The 14,428-nt window shown below is 35.2% G+C and overlaps 1 long non-coding RNA gene across 1 annotated transcript; it reads right to left on the reverse strand.

The window, feature by feature from the left end:
* Window positions 1-10,315: 10,315 nt before the first annotated feature.
* LOC135152299 (uncharacterized) lies at window positions 10,316-13,500 on the reverse strand. Its single transcript, XR_010291339.1, has 3 exons — window positions 13,336-13,500; window positions 11,520-11,595; window positions 10,316-10,632 (listed from the first exon to the last, which is right to left on the reverse strand). It is a non-coding gene; the product is annotated as an uncharacterized LOC135152299 (long non-coding RNA).
* Between the last annotated feature and the right edge of the window lie 928 nt (window positions 13,501-14,428).

Raw genomic sequence — 14,428 nt, forward strand, 5'->3', positions numbered from 1 at the left:
TTATCTGTTAACTTGCACATAACTTATTTATGCACAAGTTGGGGGAGATTGTTAGATATAATTGATGATTACTAATATTCTTAAAGTCTGTTTTAGAACAGGAATCATCAGAGTTTAATCTGGAAGCTGATCAGAGTTTAGTAAAGTCTGACAGAGTTTGATAAAGTCTGACAGAGTTTGATAAAGTCTGACCAGAGTTTACATAGTCAAGACTCGTCAGAGTTTACACGTGGAAAGAGCTCAGAAGCGGATATACTTCAAGGAAGGATAGAAGCGGAGGAGTGATTTGCTGACTATGGAAACTAAACAGAAAACTGGAGCAATCTTTGATTGATAGAATTTATAGCAGATTTATAGGATATCAAATCAGAGATTGATTTTGTAACTGTGTCTATATAAACACAGATTAGGGTTACTCTAGAGGAGTTGAGTTATCGAGTACATTGTTAAGAACCCTAGCAGCTCTTAGTGATACATTATAAATCACTGAGAGAGTTTTTGTAACCATTAAAGCTTTGTGAATATAAGAGTTTATTACTTTCAATCTCTTATATTGTCTTACTGTGTTACAGATTGTGATCACTATATCAGATTATATGGTGAGTTTATAGGACCTAACATGTAGGCACAAGGTGGATATTCAGAAACAAGATGGATGAGAATGGAGTTGTCACCAGAAACAAAGCAAGGCTTGTTGCTAAAGGATACTCTCAATCTGAAGGAATTGATTTTGATGAGACATTTGCACCAGTTGCAAGATTGGAAGCAATAAGAATCTTCTTGGCCTATGCTGCTTATGCAAACTTCAAAGTTTATCAAATGGATGTCAAAAGTGCTTTTCTAAATGGTGAACTGGAAGAGGAGGTATATGTGAGTCAGCCTCCTGGTTTTGAAGATCCAGAATTTCCAGAGTATGTTTACTTTTTATTAAAAGCACTTTATGGACTAAAGCAAGCACCTAGGGCATGGTATGACACTCTATCTCAATTCTTGTTAGATAATCATTTTTCCAGAGGAACTGTGGATAAAACACTATTTTACAAAAATGTAAATGGTGCCTTTATTCTGGTTCAAATTTATGTAGATGATATAATTTTTGGTTCTACAGATGAGAGACTTTGCAAAAAGTTTGCTAATCTAATGAAAAGTCAGTATGAAATGAGCATGATGGGAGAGCTCACCTACTTTCTTGGTTTACAAGTTAAACAAGTAAAGGAAGGTATATTCATAAATCAAACTAAGTACATCTATGATTTACTTAAAAAGTTTGGTTTAATGGATTGCAAAGAAGCTAAGACTCCCATGCCAACAGCCACCAAATTAGAGTTAAGTCCTAATGAGAAATCTGTGGACATCTCTAATTATAGAGGTATGGTTGGTTCTCTTTTATATCTGACAATTAGTAGACCAGATATTATGTTTTCTACATGCTTCTGTGCTAGATTTCAATCTGATCCTAAAGAATCACATCTTATTGCTATAAAAAGAATATTCAGATATCTTAAGGGAACACGAAATCTTGGTATTTGGTACCCTAAAGACTCTGGATTTGATCTAATTGGATATTCAGATGCTGATTTTGCGAGATGCAAAATTGATAGAAAAAGTACAACAGGCACATGTCAATTTCTTGGTGATAGGCTGATTTCTTGGTTTAGCAAAAAGCAACACTCTGTATCAACCTCTACAGCTGAGGCTGAATACATTGCAGCTGGAAGCTGTTGTGCACAAATATTGTGGATGAGAAATCAATTACTTGATTATGGTTTAAATCTCTCAAAAATTCCAATATTTTGTGACAACACTAGTGCTATTGCTATAACTGAAAATCCAGTACAACACTCAAGAACCAAGCATATTGACATCAAATACCACTTCATAAGAGAACATGTGATGGCTGGTACTGTTGAAATGCATTTTGTTCCTAGTGCAGAACAAATTGCAGATATTTTCACAAAGCCTCTTGATGAATCCACATTCACAAGGTTGGTAAATAAATTAGGTATGTTAAATTTCTGCTAATTTATAGTGAATTTTTCTGTAATTTGGCAGCCAGAATTTAATTAATTTTGATTTATCAAAATTAAGTTAGTTATAATTCTGGATAAAATCTGTAATATTTCAACTGATGAACTAGTGAAATTGTTTCAACTGATGTTTGAAACAATACCCTCTTGTTTTGTTTTTCATTCAACTGATGACACTAGTTGAAAACACTTTCAACTGATCATCATCAGTTGAATAGGAAGTTTAAAGAGGCGCTTATTTCATCCGTTGAAAATATTATTGGATCTGAGCCGTTGAAATTTCTTTTATCTCTCTCCTGCTTTATACACACGATCGTGTGTGTAATTTTTATAGAGTTCAATAAGAGTAATTTCTTCTCAACGGTAATTTCTCAGCCAATCACAGCAATTTTCTGAGAAAGTATTTAAGTGTTTTACTTTATTTTCATTTCTTTTCATCTCACTCTTTCGAATTCACAAACCCTCTACTCTCTCTCTGTGCAAACACAAGTTCATATTTTCTTCAAGCTTTTCTGTAAACTGCAATGGCGCCAATGAAGAAATACACTTCACCATCTGGGTTTATTTATGAGAAGAACAATTTTGCTTCTTTTGTGGACACAAAAGCTGTGAAAGAGAAGGAGTTTCACAGAATGATGGAGTTCATCAAAGTCAGCCAACTCTCTCACGCCATGCTTGCAACTCCCACTATCTATCATGAAGTAGTGGAGGAAATGTGGACTTCTGCAGAGTTCAATAGTGAGGATGAAACTCTAACCATCTCTCTTAAAAATAATATGCATACTGTTAATTCTGATGTCATGAAAGCATGTTTTAGCATTCCTGAGGATACTGTCTCTTCTTTACCTAGTGATGTTCAGTTGATTAATTTGCTTTATGCCATGAACTATGTTTTGCCAACTGATGCCTTAGGTAAAATAGAGAGGAGAGGTCTTAGGAGAGAATGGAGTTATCTTTGTGATGCCTTTGTTAAGTCTTTCTCTGGTAAAATCAGTAATTTTAATGCTATTACTTCTCAGATTTTACAGATGCTTTATATGTTCTTGACAAATGAATATTTTAATTTTGGTGGTTTGATGATCCAAGAAATTGGGGAGAAACTAGGTGATAAAACTGAAAGACCTAGGAACATATATTATGTTAGGTTTCTCATGATGCTAGCTAATCATCTTGATGAGAAGCTAGTTATCACTAACCAGGAAGCCAAGCTTCCCAGTTTTGTGTAGGAGAAGAGAGTCTTTAAGGACCTTATAAGGATGAATCTCTACCCCTCCTTGGAGGTGGTTTACCTGCCAATCATGGAGCCTGGAAAAGAAAAGGAGGTACATGGCTATCCTACTACTCTCTCTCTCAACCATCATCTTCTTTACTTTCTGCCATCAGGGCTGTTGAAGAGGCCCATCAACAGTCCACACAAGTGGCACAACCCTCTAAATCCAAGTCTACTACACCAACCTCAGGTGCCTCCCAAAAGGCATCTGTTGTAAAATCTAAGAAACAAAAACCTGAGGGGAGTGTGATTGGAGAAAGTGAGGGGGAGGGAAAGGGTGAAAATCAAAGAAGCCCTAAAAATAAGGATGGTGAGAAGAGTAATGCCCTGCCAAGCCACTCTGCAGTCTCCCAAAAGATTGCAGAGCTTAATATGGAAACAAGCTCATCCCTTGCAGCATCCTCCCAAAAGGATGTTGTTATTGAAAATAGTCCCCATCCAGGGACACAGCTAAAGAGGGGGAGGGACACCACTTCTTCACCAATTAAAGCCTATGGGAGAAAGAAGCAAAGAAGTGACAAGGTACAGCACACTGCACACACACAGGATTCTATGCATGTTTCCTCTTCTCAAAGTCAGATTGATGTGACTCCAATAAATGTGGAGTCACAGCCCCCTTCTTCCTCTCAAACAATTACACATATACATGATCTTACTATATCTACCACTCAAATACAATCCCCAGCCTCCTCTGTGGATGTGGAATTAATCCACACCACACTTGTAAATTCTCCATCTTTAGACTTCTTGGAGAAGCCCCATTCTGAGATTGATCATCATCATTTTGATGATTTTTTGGATCAATCTCATCAAATTTATTCTTCTGTGAAAATGTGTTCTGTGGACTTACATGCAAAATCAATCACCACAGACTCAACTGTCACAGCTTCTAAACCTATTTCTTCATTTTCTTCAACTGATCTCCTTCATCAGTTGAATAGTGTTTGTCCTTCAACTGATCTGCTTAACAGCTCTCATCAGTTGAATATCTCCACTACTCATGTTTCAACTGATGTCCCTCATCAGTTGACAACTGCTGCTACTTCAACTAATCTACCATTCTCTACAGCAGTTGATCACATGGTAGCACAAACACTTTTAGGACTGAGTGAAGTGAGTTCTAGAGTGGAGAGGCAGCCTAGGGAGCTGGCAAAAGGAGAGGGAGTGGAGAGTCTGGCTATTTCTTCAAGCCAGGAAAAAGGAGAGGAAAAGAGTGGCCCTTTAGAAAGGGTAAGTGAGGGAGAGGTAAGGTGTGTGGTGAGCCAAGGGGAGCCCTTGATGCAAGAAAAGAGAGAAAATGAGAGAAATGCAGGTATCAATGAAGGGTTTAGTGAACAAGAATTTCAAGCAGAATACAGATCCATATTGGATAGTGTTTCACTAGACCCTGAGACTTTTGCTCATGGGATGTCTTCTATCCAAGCTTTTGCAAGGATGGATAATCAAGCAGCTGAGAGGAGTCTAAATCTGATTCACACTTCATCATCTATGCTTAGAGCAAAGGAGGCACTTACAGCTCTGCCTGCCAATGCTGGAGATGATTTTCACTATGATGACAGTGATGAAGACCTCAATGATGCTCTTGAGGAATCTCTTGGTGAACAGCCTACAACCTCTCTTCCCTTTTGGCTCTCCATTCAGTCTGCCAACGCAACTGCAGTCAGCATGGAGCTACAAAGGCAAGTCTCCTCCATTCTCCAACCTCAAGCTGGGAGCTCATCTTCTTCTCCATCCATCTCAGCTACTATTGCCAGTCAGGCTCTGGACAATCTCAAACTACACAAGTATCAATCTCTCCACTTTCAGAAGGAGGTAGAGCATCTCAACTCTCTCATCACCTCTGTCAAAACTGATCTCACCGAACAGATTGATGAGAAGACTCCTGCTCAAGTCAAGTCTGCAATATCTGCAACTGAGAAAAAGCAAGTTCAGTTGGAAAAGCAAGTGGAGGCTCTGGAAGAAAATATCCACATTTTAAATTCTAGGATGGAAGAGATGCTCCAGCATCAAAGAGTGCAAACTGGACTTCTCCAACATCTTCTTCTGGCCTCTGGCATTTCTCTTCCCAGTCCTTCCACTACACTTGCTGCTAACAAAAAGTGGGAGAAAGAACCCTTGCCTACTCCTGCAGAGTTGGTAAGCAGAATTCCTCCTCCTTTCCATACTGAGAAAAAAAAGAAAAGACTTGAAAGACTTGCAGTTCTGGATTCTATTGAGAAGAGAGTAGCTCTATTGGGAAAGAAAACTTCTGCAACCTCTCAATCTTCATCTGCAGCCACCACTGTTCCAACCTCTTTTCCCACAACAACTACAATTCTCAGGGTGATCAAACCTGAAATTGTTATTCCTTCCAAGAAAGAAAAGGGTGAGCCATCAATTGTGAATGAGTTCAAGGCCATCCTATTCCCAAACAGTTGTGGTTACTTCAGGCCTGGAAAAGACTCAAGCTCAATCTACATTCCACTAGCCAGGCCTGACAAGAATGAATACAAGCTTTTGGGCCAAGAAATTAAGAGCTACAAAGATTCTACAGATGTGGCACTAAAATCTCATTTTGCCATCATCTACAGAGAAGGCCAAAAGCTGTTTATTGGAACTGGCCATCCTCACTACTCATTTGCTAAAGCTGAAGAGGTGGCCAGAGACTGTGAAAGAAAGGAGTATGAATCTCAACTTTCTGTGATTCAAGAAATAGAGGTTGATGAAAGGTATGCTATTGAGCTAGAAGAGGAGTTGGCAGCTGAGCTACAAAGTGAGAATAGATTGGCTCTTGAAACTTCTCCAAAGAAAAAGAGGGTCAAGTCTAGATCAAGGATGCCTGAGGCAGCCAAGAGAAGAGAAGAAGTGCCTGAAAAGTCTGTGCCTATCTCAAAGCCTTCTTCTCCAATCAAGGATACCACAGTGGTACATCCAGATGTCAACTTCAATGATGAGCCAATAATGCCAAAGGAGGAGCCAATTGACCTTGAAAATATTCCTATCCCAGCCTTCCTTGTTCAAGAAACTCCAAAGCCAAAGAAGAAAGGGAAGACTGTGGCTAAGAGGATGGCTAACCCTCCTAAACCTCCAAAAGAACCTGAAAATCCAGATGACTATCTTGTCATTGCCAATATTGAAGAAATTTCTGAGTTAGAGCTGGAGCTGAATGATCTTCAAGAAGTAAGAGGAATAGAAGCAACTTCCAAGCTTCCTGAAAGATTGGTGTTCTCCTACAAAAGCAAGGGTGATGTCACCCGGCCTCTTCACAGAGTTCTGAATTCTGAAGGATTCAGTTCTTTAACAAAGATATATGCTTCCATGAAGAGGACAGGAGGATTTACACCACCTGCAAAGCAAATGGTGTTAAAGAGAATCCTTGAAATCAGGAAAGAATGGTCCTCAGATGCTACTCTACAAAGAAGGCTGAAAATCCTCTACAATGGAAAGAAAATTCACCATGAACCAACTCCAATCATGGAGTTTAGGGACAGTCAAGGTGGTAGGAGATTTTTCAGACCTAAAGATCAACTTAAGGTTGCTAGCATGAACACTCTGAAGACTCTCCAATCCAAGCTCAACAGGCAAGACAGTGATGAAGAATGGTTCTACAGGATTTTTCAGAAACAGATTGACATTCTTGAAGAAAAACTTAAGTCCAGAAGAAGAAGATCTTCTAGGAACAAGTAACTGCTCAGTCTAGAGGAGCATAATCATCTGTAAACTTTTTTAACTCTTGTATTTAAATTCTGCATTTTATTTTATTTATGTTTTGTTATCATCAAGTGTAGAATTTATGTCTGCATCTTCTCCAGTCATAAATTGGGGGAGATTGTTAGGAATCAATAATTTTTGATGATAACATAAACATTTTGTAACATGTCTTACTTAGTATCTTTATCAAATTTCAGTTGTAATTGTTATATATCTTGTCTTTGGAAATTATCAACGGATGGGTAGAATAGGATGGCTAATTGTAAATATCCAATGCCATGTAATTTTATCTAAGTGAAGGATATTCAACTGATGAGATGTAACTATTCAACTGATGAAGACTGGATCATGTTTCAACTGATGAAGACCAAGCATTCAACTGAAGACAAAGTATTCAATTGATGATGCTAAGGAATTCAACTGATGAGATTGGAACAGCATTCAACTGATGAAGTTTGTAATTCGTTCAACTGATGAGCTTAGTACAACATTCAACTGATGAAGTCAAGAGCAGTTGAAAGTAACCAGAACTTTCAACTGATGAAGCAAAGAGCAGTTGAAAGTGACTAGAGCTTAAGTCTGACAAATCACATGGATCGAAAATCACATGGATCGAATTACACTAAAATGGACACGGAAGCCTGATTAGGAAAATAAAGAAGAAGCAGAAACATTCTTATCTCATGCAATGCAATCTGGATCAAATCAAGATGATGGTCAAAGATGAAGACATCTCAGAAAGCATGCAAAAGACAAACATGTGCAGCATAGTTTCAAATTAGAGTGCAATTTGTATTCTAGTTAAAAGCTTTGTAAAACTTGGAGTATATAACCAAGTTAGAAGCATCAGTTGAACTCGTTCAAATTACTTGAGAGAAAATCTGAGAGTTAGAACTTGTTTTGAGTGATGAACCAGCAGCTGTGCGAATTGTAATCAATCCACAGATTCTTCTATATAAAATCTCACGGGTGGATCATTCAATCCACCCGTATTTTTAATACTTGGTGTTTTCTGTTTTATTGTTTTAAAAGTGTTTGTTCTTGAATCTTTTAAATTTGTAAAAGATTGTATTCAACCTCCGCTTCTACAATCTTTCTTATAGTTCGTGTAAAATAACAGTGGTTCTCTCTGGAATGTCCGCGGTAAATAACCGCGGATGCACTCTGTTTCTCTCTGGAATATCCGCGGTAAATAACCGCGGAAAGGCTATGTGTCCGCTTAAAAAAGCGCGGATGGACATAGTGTCCGCGGTTTTTAAGCGCGGATACTTAAAAATAATTTCTTTCGCCCCAGCCGTTGGATCGTCGATCCAACGGCTGTGGCACCATGTGTCAAATAAACGTTCCCTGACAACCACATGTCAGGGAACAGGACCCTTACTTAATTACTTCCCACTTCTAATCTACTTTTTCAATTTAAACAAAAAATCCTTTTTTCTAAAGTTTGCCCAAACGGCCCCACGTGCATCATTGGATGCAATGCATTATTCTACTTTGAATCTCCGATGCTTGCTTACTGATTTTTGTATGGTTGTCAGTTAGGATAAATAGCATGCTTGCTGCTTGGTTAGTGTTTAGACGGCTGAAGGGAAGTGGGAATTGGGTCTGGGTGTCTGTGGCTAAAACGTTTAAGTTATAAAATATTATATTTAATATATTAAATAATTAATATCAATAGTTCGGTCTATTTGTTCTGGAACTGAATTTTTTCAAAAGACTGAATTGAAATTTAATTCAGTCCAAATCGAAAAACAGAAAAGACCGAAATTCTAAAAAGAAAAAAAATTGAACCGTACCAAATTTTCACAGTTGGATTTGGTTCTTCAGTTCTAATTGGTTTTGCTTAATCCTATCTGATATTTACAATCATGACTTTAGCTTATTAAAAAATTAAAAATTCACCACTTGCGGCCTTTTTTATTATTTTAGCTCCAAATTTTAAGTTGGGATAGACGATGATAATGGCTCATATAGCATAACTCAAATCTTGACCAGCTGATGCCATGCTGTTAGATTTATTATTTTATTTTTATTTTCTAGATGTTTTTACTGAAACTGTTATGGTATTAATAGTTTTGTTAAAATAAATAATATTCTATGAATCTAAATGTTTACAAATATTAATATATAGATTAATTTGCAAATTAATGTTACATTTACAAGTTCAATTTATTTTAGATGCATATTATTGACGGAGATACACACAAATATTGATAGAATAGAGATTAGGAAAATATCAAATCTAATTTTAGATATTACTATTTCGTTTGTACCGAGACTAAAAATAATTTTTACACTAATTTTTATTAAAACGTTAAGATTATAAAAATATTATTTTATTTAAAATTCAGACCGATATATGCATCTCGACATTGTTGGGTATACTAATCGGTTATATTTTGAATGATAGGTTAATATTATTTCATATAGTTTTCCTATTTTGACAAGTAGAACTAATCTTTGTGGTTAATTAAATTTTTAGTCGAGAAATTGTTCCGTTCAAGAAAAAGATACGCATTCTCTATAATTTGTAAACTTGTTTGCAATTTGCATCTCATTGGTTTGGGCTAAATACAAAATGGGTAACGTATTTTGAAAAAATTCAGTTTGCATCCCTATACTTCCATCTCGTAACAGATTGCACTCTTTTCGTCTATTATGACTTTTATTGTTAGTCAAACAAGGATAAATCAATAATTTTCATTTGCGTTCTTAAGCTGTTCTTGAGGATCAAATCCAATCTTTAAGTATGAGTAATCAAACTGAATCTCAGGCCCTATACTATCTATATCCATCATCAAAACCATATTACTGATAATCAAACAAAGATCAATTTTAAAATTTGATAACGGGGTTCTTTATATCAAATTTTCAGTTATTCGCTTTTAAATTTATGATCAATATTTGATTGTTTGATTATTTTGATGACGCATATAGATAGTATAAAGCCTAGGATTCGATTTGGTTACTCATACTTGAATATTGGGTGTCAATAACATATTTAAGTTTGATTTGATATTCAAGAATAGCTTAAGAACGCCAATGAAAATTACTAATTTATCCTTGTTTGACCAAAAGTAAAGGTTAAAATAGACAAAGAGAGTGCAATTTGTTACGAGATGAAAAGTATGGAGATGCAAAATGAATTTCATCAAACTACGTTGCCCATTTTGCATTTACCTCAAACCAAAGGGATGCAAAATGCAAATAAGTCTAATTTATATTCATTATTTATTTTATTCACTTCTAGCCAATATGTGACGGACCCACACTACTGAATATAAAGAACCCGATAAATACCACATCTCAGAATTTTCCGACTCAAATAGAAAGCAAAAGCTGATTAAAACTAATAATTTACATCATTAAATTCAACCAACATAAGTTAACATCCACAACAACTACCCAAACCCGGATCGCCACAGGTAAGAGTATGAACAATACTAACTGTTTTTAAATAAAAGGATTAAGTTACAACTCAGCACGTTCAACCTATTACAACTTCACCATCCTTTACTTCTCCCTGGAAGGTCCCTAGAGTTGAACTTTCAAGTCTACCTGGGTGAAACGACGCCTAAAGTCGGTTCCCGAACCTCCACAGTTTTTATGGGCAGTCTGTAGCAAACGCACCACTTTCGGGTTTAACTGTAAAATAGAGTTAAAATATTGAGCAAAAGTGCCCAACAAGTATATAATATCCAACCCAACAGTAAATCACAAATAGTATGTAAAGCATGGTAATGATATCAAGAATTTAACATGCTTAAAAGATTAATCAATACAATATGATTTAAGCAAAACAGTTTCATTTTTATGGAATTGAAAACTGATTAGACGCTACGAGCTAAGCTGGGTGATCAGCCCACGACAAAGCTCCGAACCCGCATATCCAATACGAGTTCTCAAATATAAAGGATCCTAGGCACACTTTGGCCTTATACAAACATCAGGCTCCCCGCTACAGATGTTTGTAAATGAAATGGTGACTGGCGTCTCAGTCATAAAAACATTTTTCAACCAATTCCCTTTTTAAAACAGATACTTCAAATCATTTTAAAATTACAAATCATCGTTGCATAACAGCTTTTAGAATTCTACTATGCCAAGCGTTCTCTCAAGGGAATGATAATTCATAAAGAAAGATAATAAGAACTATTTATGACAAGACTGGGTAATAGCTATTGAGGGTTAAGTGTTTAGGTTCTTATTTAGGTTCATATGACAACCAAGTGAAGTGGTGTATTAGGTAAAGAATACTTCTGGTTTGTTAACATTGAAGAATTCAAGGTATCAATTCTTATTGTAAGCTTATAAAGGGGTTTTAGAGAATCAAGTTTATAGGTGAGAGATATGATAGGTTAAAGCATTAAAGGTTATACATGTTCTTCGTTTATAACAATCTAGAATACTTGGCATCCAGTAGAGTTCTAAACTTTGATTTCGATGATAAACAGGATTGTAATATTCTAAAAATTAAGTATCGAATCATGGCATCAAAATCTTTAAACAAGCTAGTTGGATAATATACTTGCCTTAAGAAACGTGTAGCACAGCTTACAGTTTAGGGTTGGTCCGCGATTGGCTCTTTTCCTGCTCGCCTACTCGGACCTATAAATATTAATAATAAACGTGTCACGGTTTCATCTCTACCCATTCGCGAAAAAAAACAATCATACTTTACACTCTATACAAATACTAAGATAATAGTATATAATATTATATAATCAAATAAGAATTAAATGAAATAAGGAAATAATAATTAAATAAATAATATATATATAATATACAACCACCACATAATATATTACTTACACATAGCATATAAACAAGAATCTCACATATGCATATATACAGATATCATACATCTAACACATAAAATTATTGTCTAATTTACAGTTATTTTTCAGTCACATAAACTGCCGGACAGCCACTGAAAGATTAGCAGTTTACTACCATTAGGCTATCTTAATATGAAATGAACATCAAACAAGAAAGGTAGGATATTCAAAGAGATTTCTAACCATATAAGGTATGAAAACATTGATCAAGTAACGAAACGGGAATTTAAAGTTTAATCCAACTATTTAACACCATTCAGCAGCAAGTATCTCAATTACTTCAGTTTATAGCATGATATATCAAGTCTTTTCTCTAAGCAATATGAACAGAAAATATCATAATTGGAGTTATCTAGTCAATCCAAAAAGATTCATCATTTTATCATTTATAGAACTTGCACAATGTCTCATTTAGCAAAACATGGCAGACTTGGACAGTTTTGACATATCTAGCTAATCCAATTTTTATAAAATACAAAACGACCTCAAATCATGATATTCAAAGAATATAAACCAAAGAGTAATCACATAACCACATTATGAAAACAACAAAAGCAGATTTGGACGTGTGGTTATCAAGTTATGCATTTTTGAAAATGAAGTACACAGCAGAATTGCATCTATAGCAGGGAGGTTGACACTATAAGCTTACAAAATTCATAACTTTAATTATACATATCCAAATCAAGTAATTCTTCTTGGTAATCACAGAAGACTCTACATGGCATCTAGTCACAGAGGTTTTGATATTTTACAACTACTCTCAACATGCTTAATTAGTATCCAAAACAGAGCAAAATTTCAGTTTCCAGAATATTAAACTAGTTCATACAAGAAAATCATATAACTTTAGTTTTACTAAACGAAATCTCAAATTTCTTTTTCCCACTTAAACTACACTTCAGAGCACTTATAAAATCAGTAATTTACACACCATATAACAGCAATTTCACATCTCACTTTAGCTTACAAGAACAGGGCAGGTGTACTACACATCACGAAAATCGATTCTTAAAGCTTAAACTAATATGCAAGCATCAAACTTCCAATTTGATCAAGAATATGCAACATGCCTTCACATATAATCATAACTAAACCATGTTCTACAGAATTTTTTTGCCTAATCAATAAAAAAAATTGAACATCCGCCTACTAAGCATTTCATCGAGCATCTTTTACACATAAATCAACTAGTGGTTTATAAACACTATAATATAGCAAAGAGTTCTGAAGCATCCAATATCACAACAAACATAATCCAAGGCCATGGCTCTCAGTAGATCATTGCCATGGCCAGCCCCTGTCCGAGGAGGCTCGGGTTCCTCCCAAGTCTTCAACTCGAATGGAGGCCCCCAACTCCAAACATTCCATTCCCTCCTGCAATTGATCCCCCAAACTCATAGAATCACTTGCAAGCAATCAATCCCCATCATCACAGTGTATACAAGTATGCATATAATTAAAATCGCGTACGACAAGTGAAGGAAAAGAGATAAAGGGAGGTAGTTACAGTGGTGTAATCGGAACTATCGCTGGAAGAAGGGTGAAGGCAATCGGACGGAGGGTTTGTAAGGCGGTGGTGCGAGAGAGATACAAGGTTCGAGAGGAAACGAGAGAGATTGAGAGATTGAAGGGAGAATAGGAGGTTAACCCTTCTGTTTTCTATTTTGGGATCATATATAAAAAAATTCTTTTGCCCCTTGCTTTATATTAAAACAATTATAAAATCCAAGGGTAAACTGGTAATCTGATAATATGAATGATGAAATCTTGTTGTAAATAGAATTTTTATAAGGTTTAAATCTAGAAACGAATTTTAGAAATAAAAATTTAATAAATAAAGATCCAATCAAAATTTTAAAAATTGAGAATAGATTAAAAGATTAAGAAGGTTGAGAATTTTGTAAATGATTTTATTGTGCATCAAAATTTTAAATATTGGAATGATGGTAAAAAGTTATTTTGGAAATCAGAAGTTCAAAATTGGAACACTTGAATAAAATCAGGGAGCAAGATATAATAATATCACATCTCACAACCAATTAATCACGTAAATAATTACACTAAAAATTAGTATCAAAATATTCTAATCTAATTCACATAAAGTAATTATAAAGTCACGGAAATTAAACAACATAAATAAATAAAGAAAGAGGAAAAAAAAAAAAAAAAAAAACATAGTACCAGCAATATTATCATAAAAATAGAATTGAATAGATATATTGAATAAATATAATATAATCATCAAAATATTATTATAAAATATTGCGGCGTTACACAATATATATTGTAATATGTTGTAATTTTTAATAATATTAATATAATAATAATAATAATAATAATAATAATAATAATAGTAACAACAACAACAACAAGAATAATAATAATAATAATAAAAGATTAAGATTGGATTATGTATAAAATTTATAATTGTCGACCTGCCCGTAGAAACCTTCTTTGGGAGTCCGCTTCCTCTTAGGCTGGTAGTTCTGCTAGAATAAGTCCTTGTTCAACCAAACCCCATTGCTTGGTCCTTAGTCAATGGGGCAGGGCAGCAGGTTCAGCATCTACTACAAAAGAGAGAATCCACTTCACATAACCAT

This window comes from Daucus carota, chromosome 1, assembly GCF_001625215.2.
Source record: "Daucus carota subsp. sativus chromosome 1, DH1 v3.0, whole genome shotgun sequence".
In the NCBI taxonomy this organism is placed as follows: Eukaryota; Viridiplantae; Streptophyta; class Magnoliopsida; order Apiales; family Apiaceae; genus Daucus; species Daucus carota.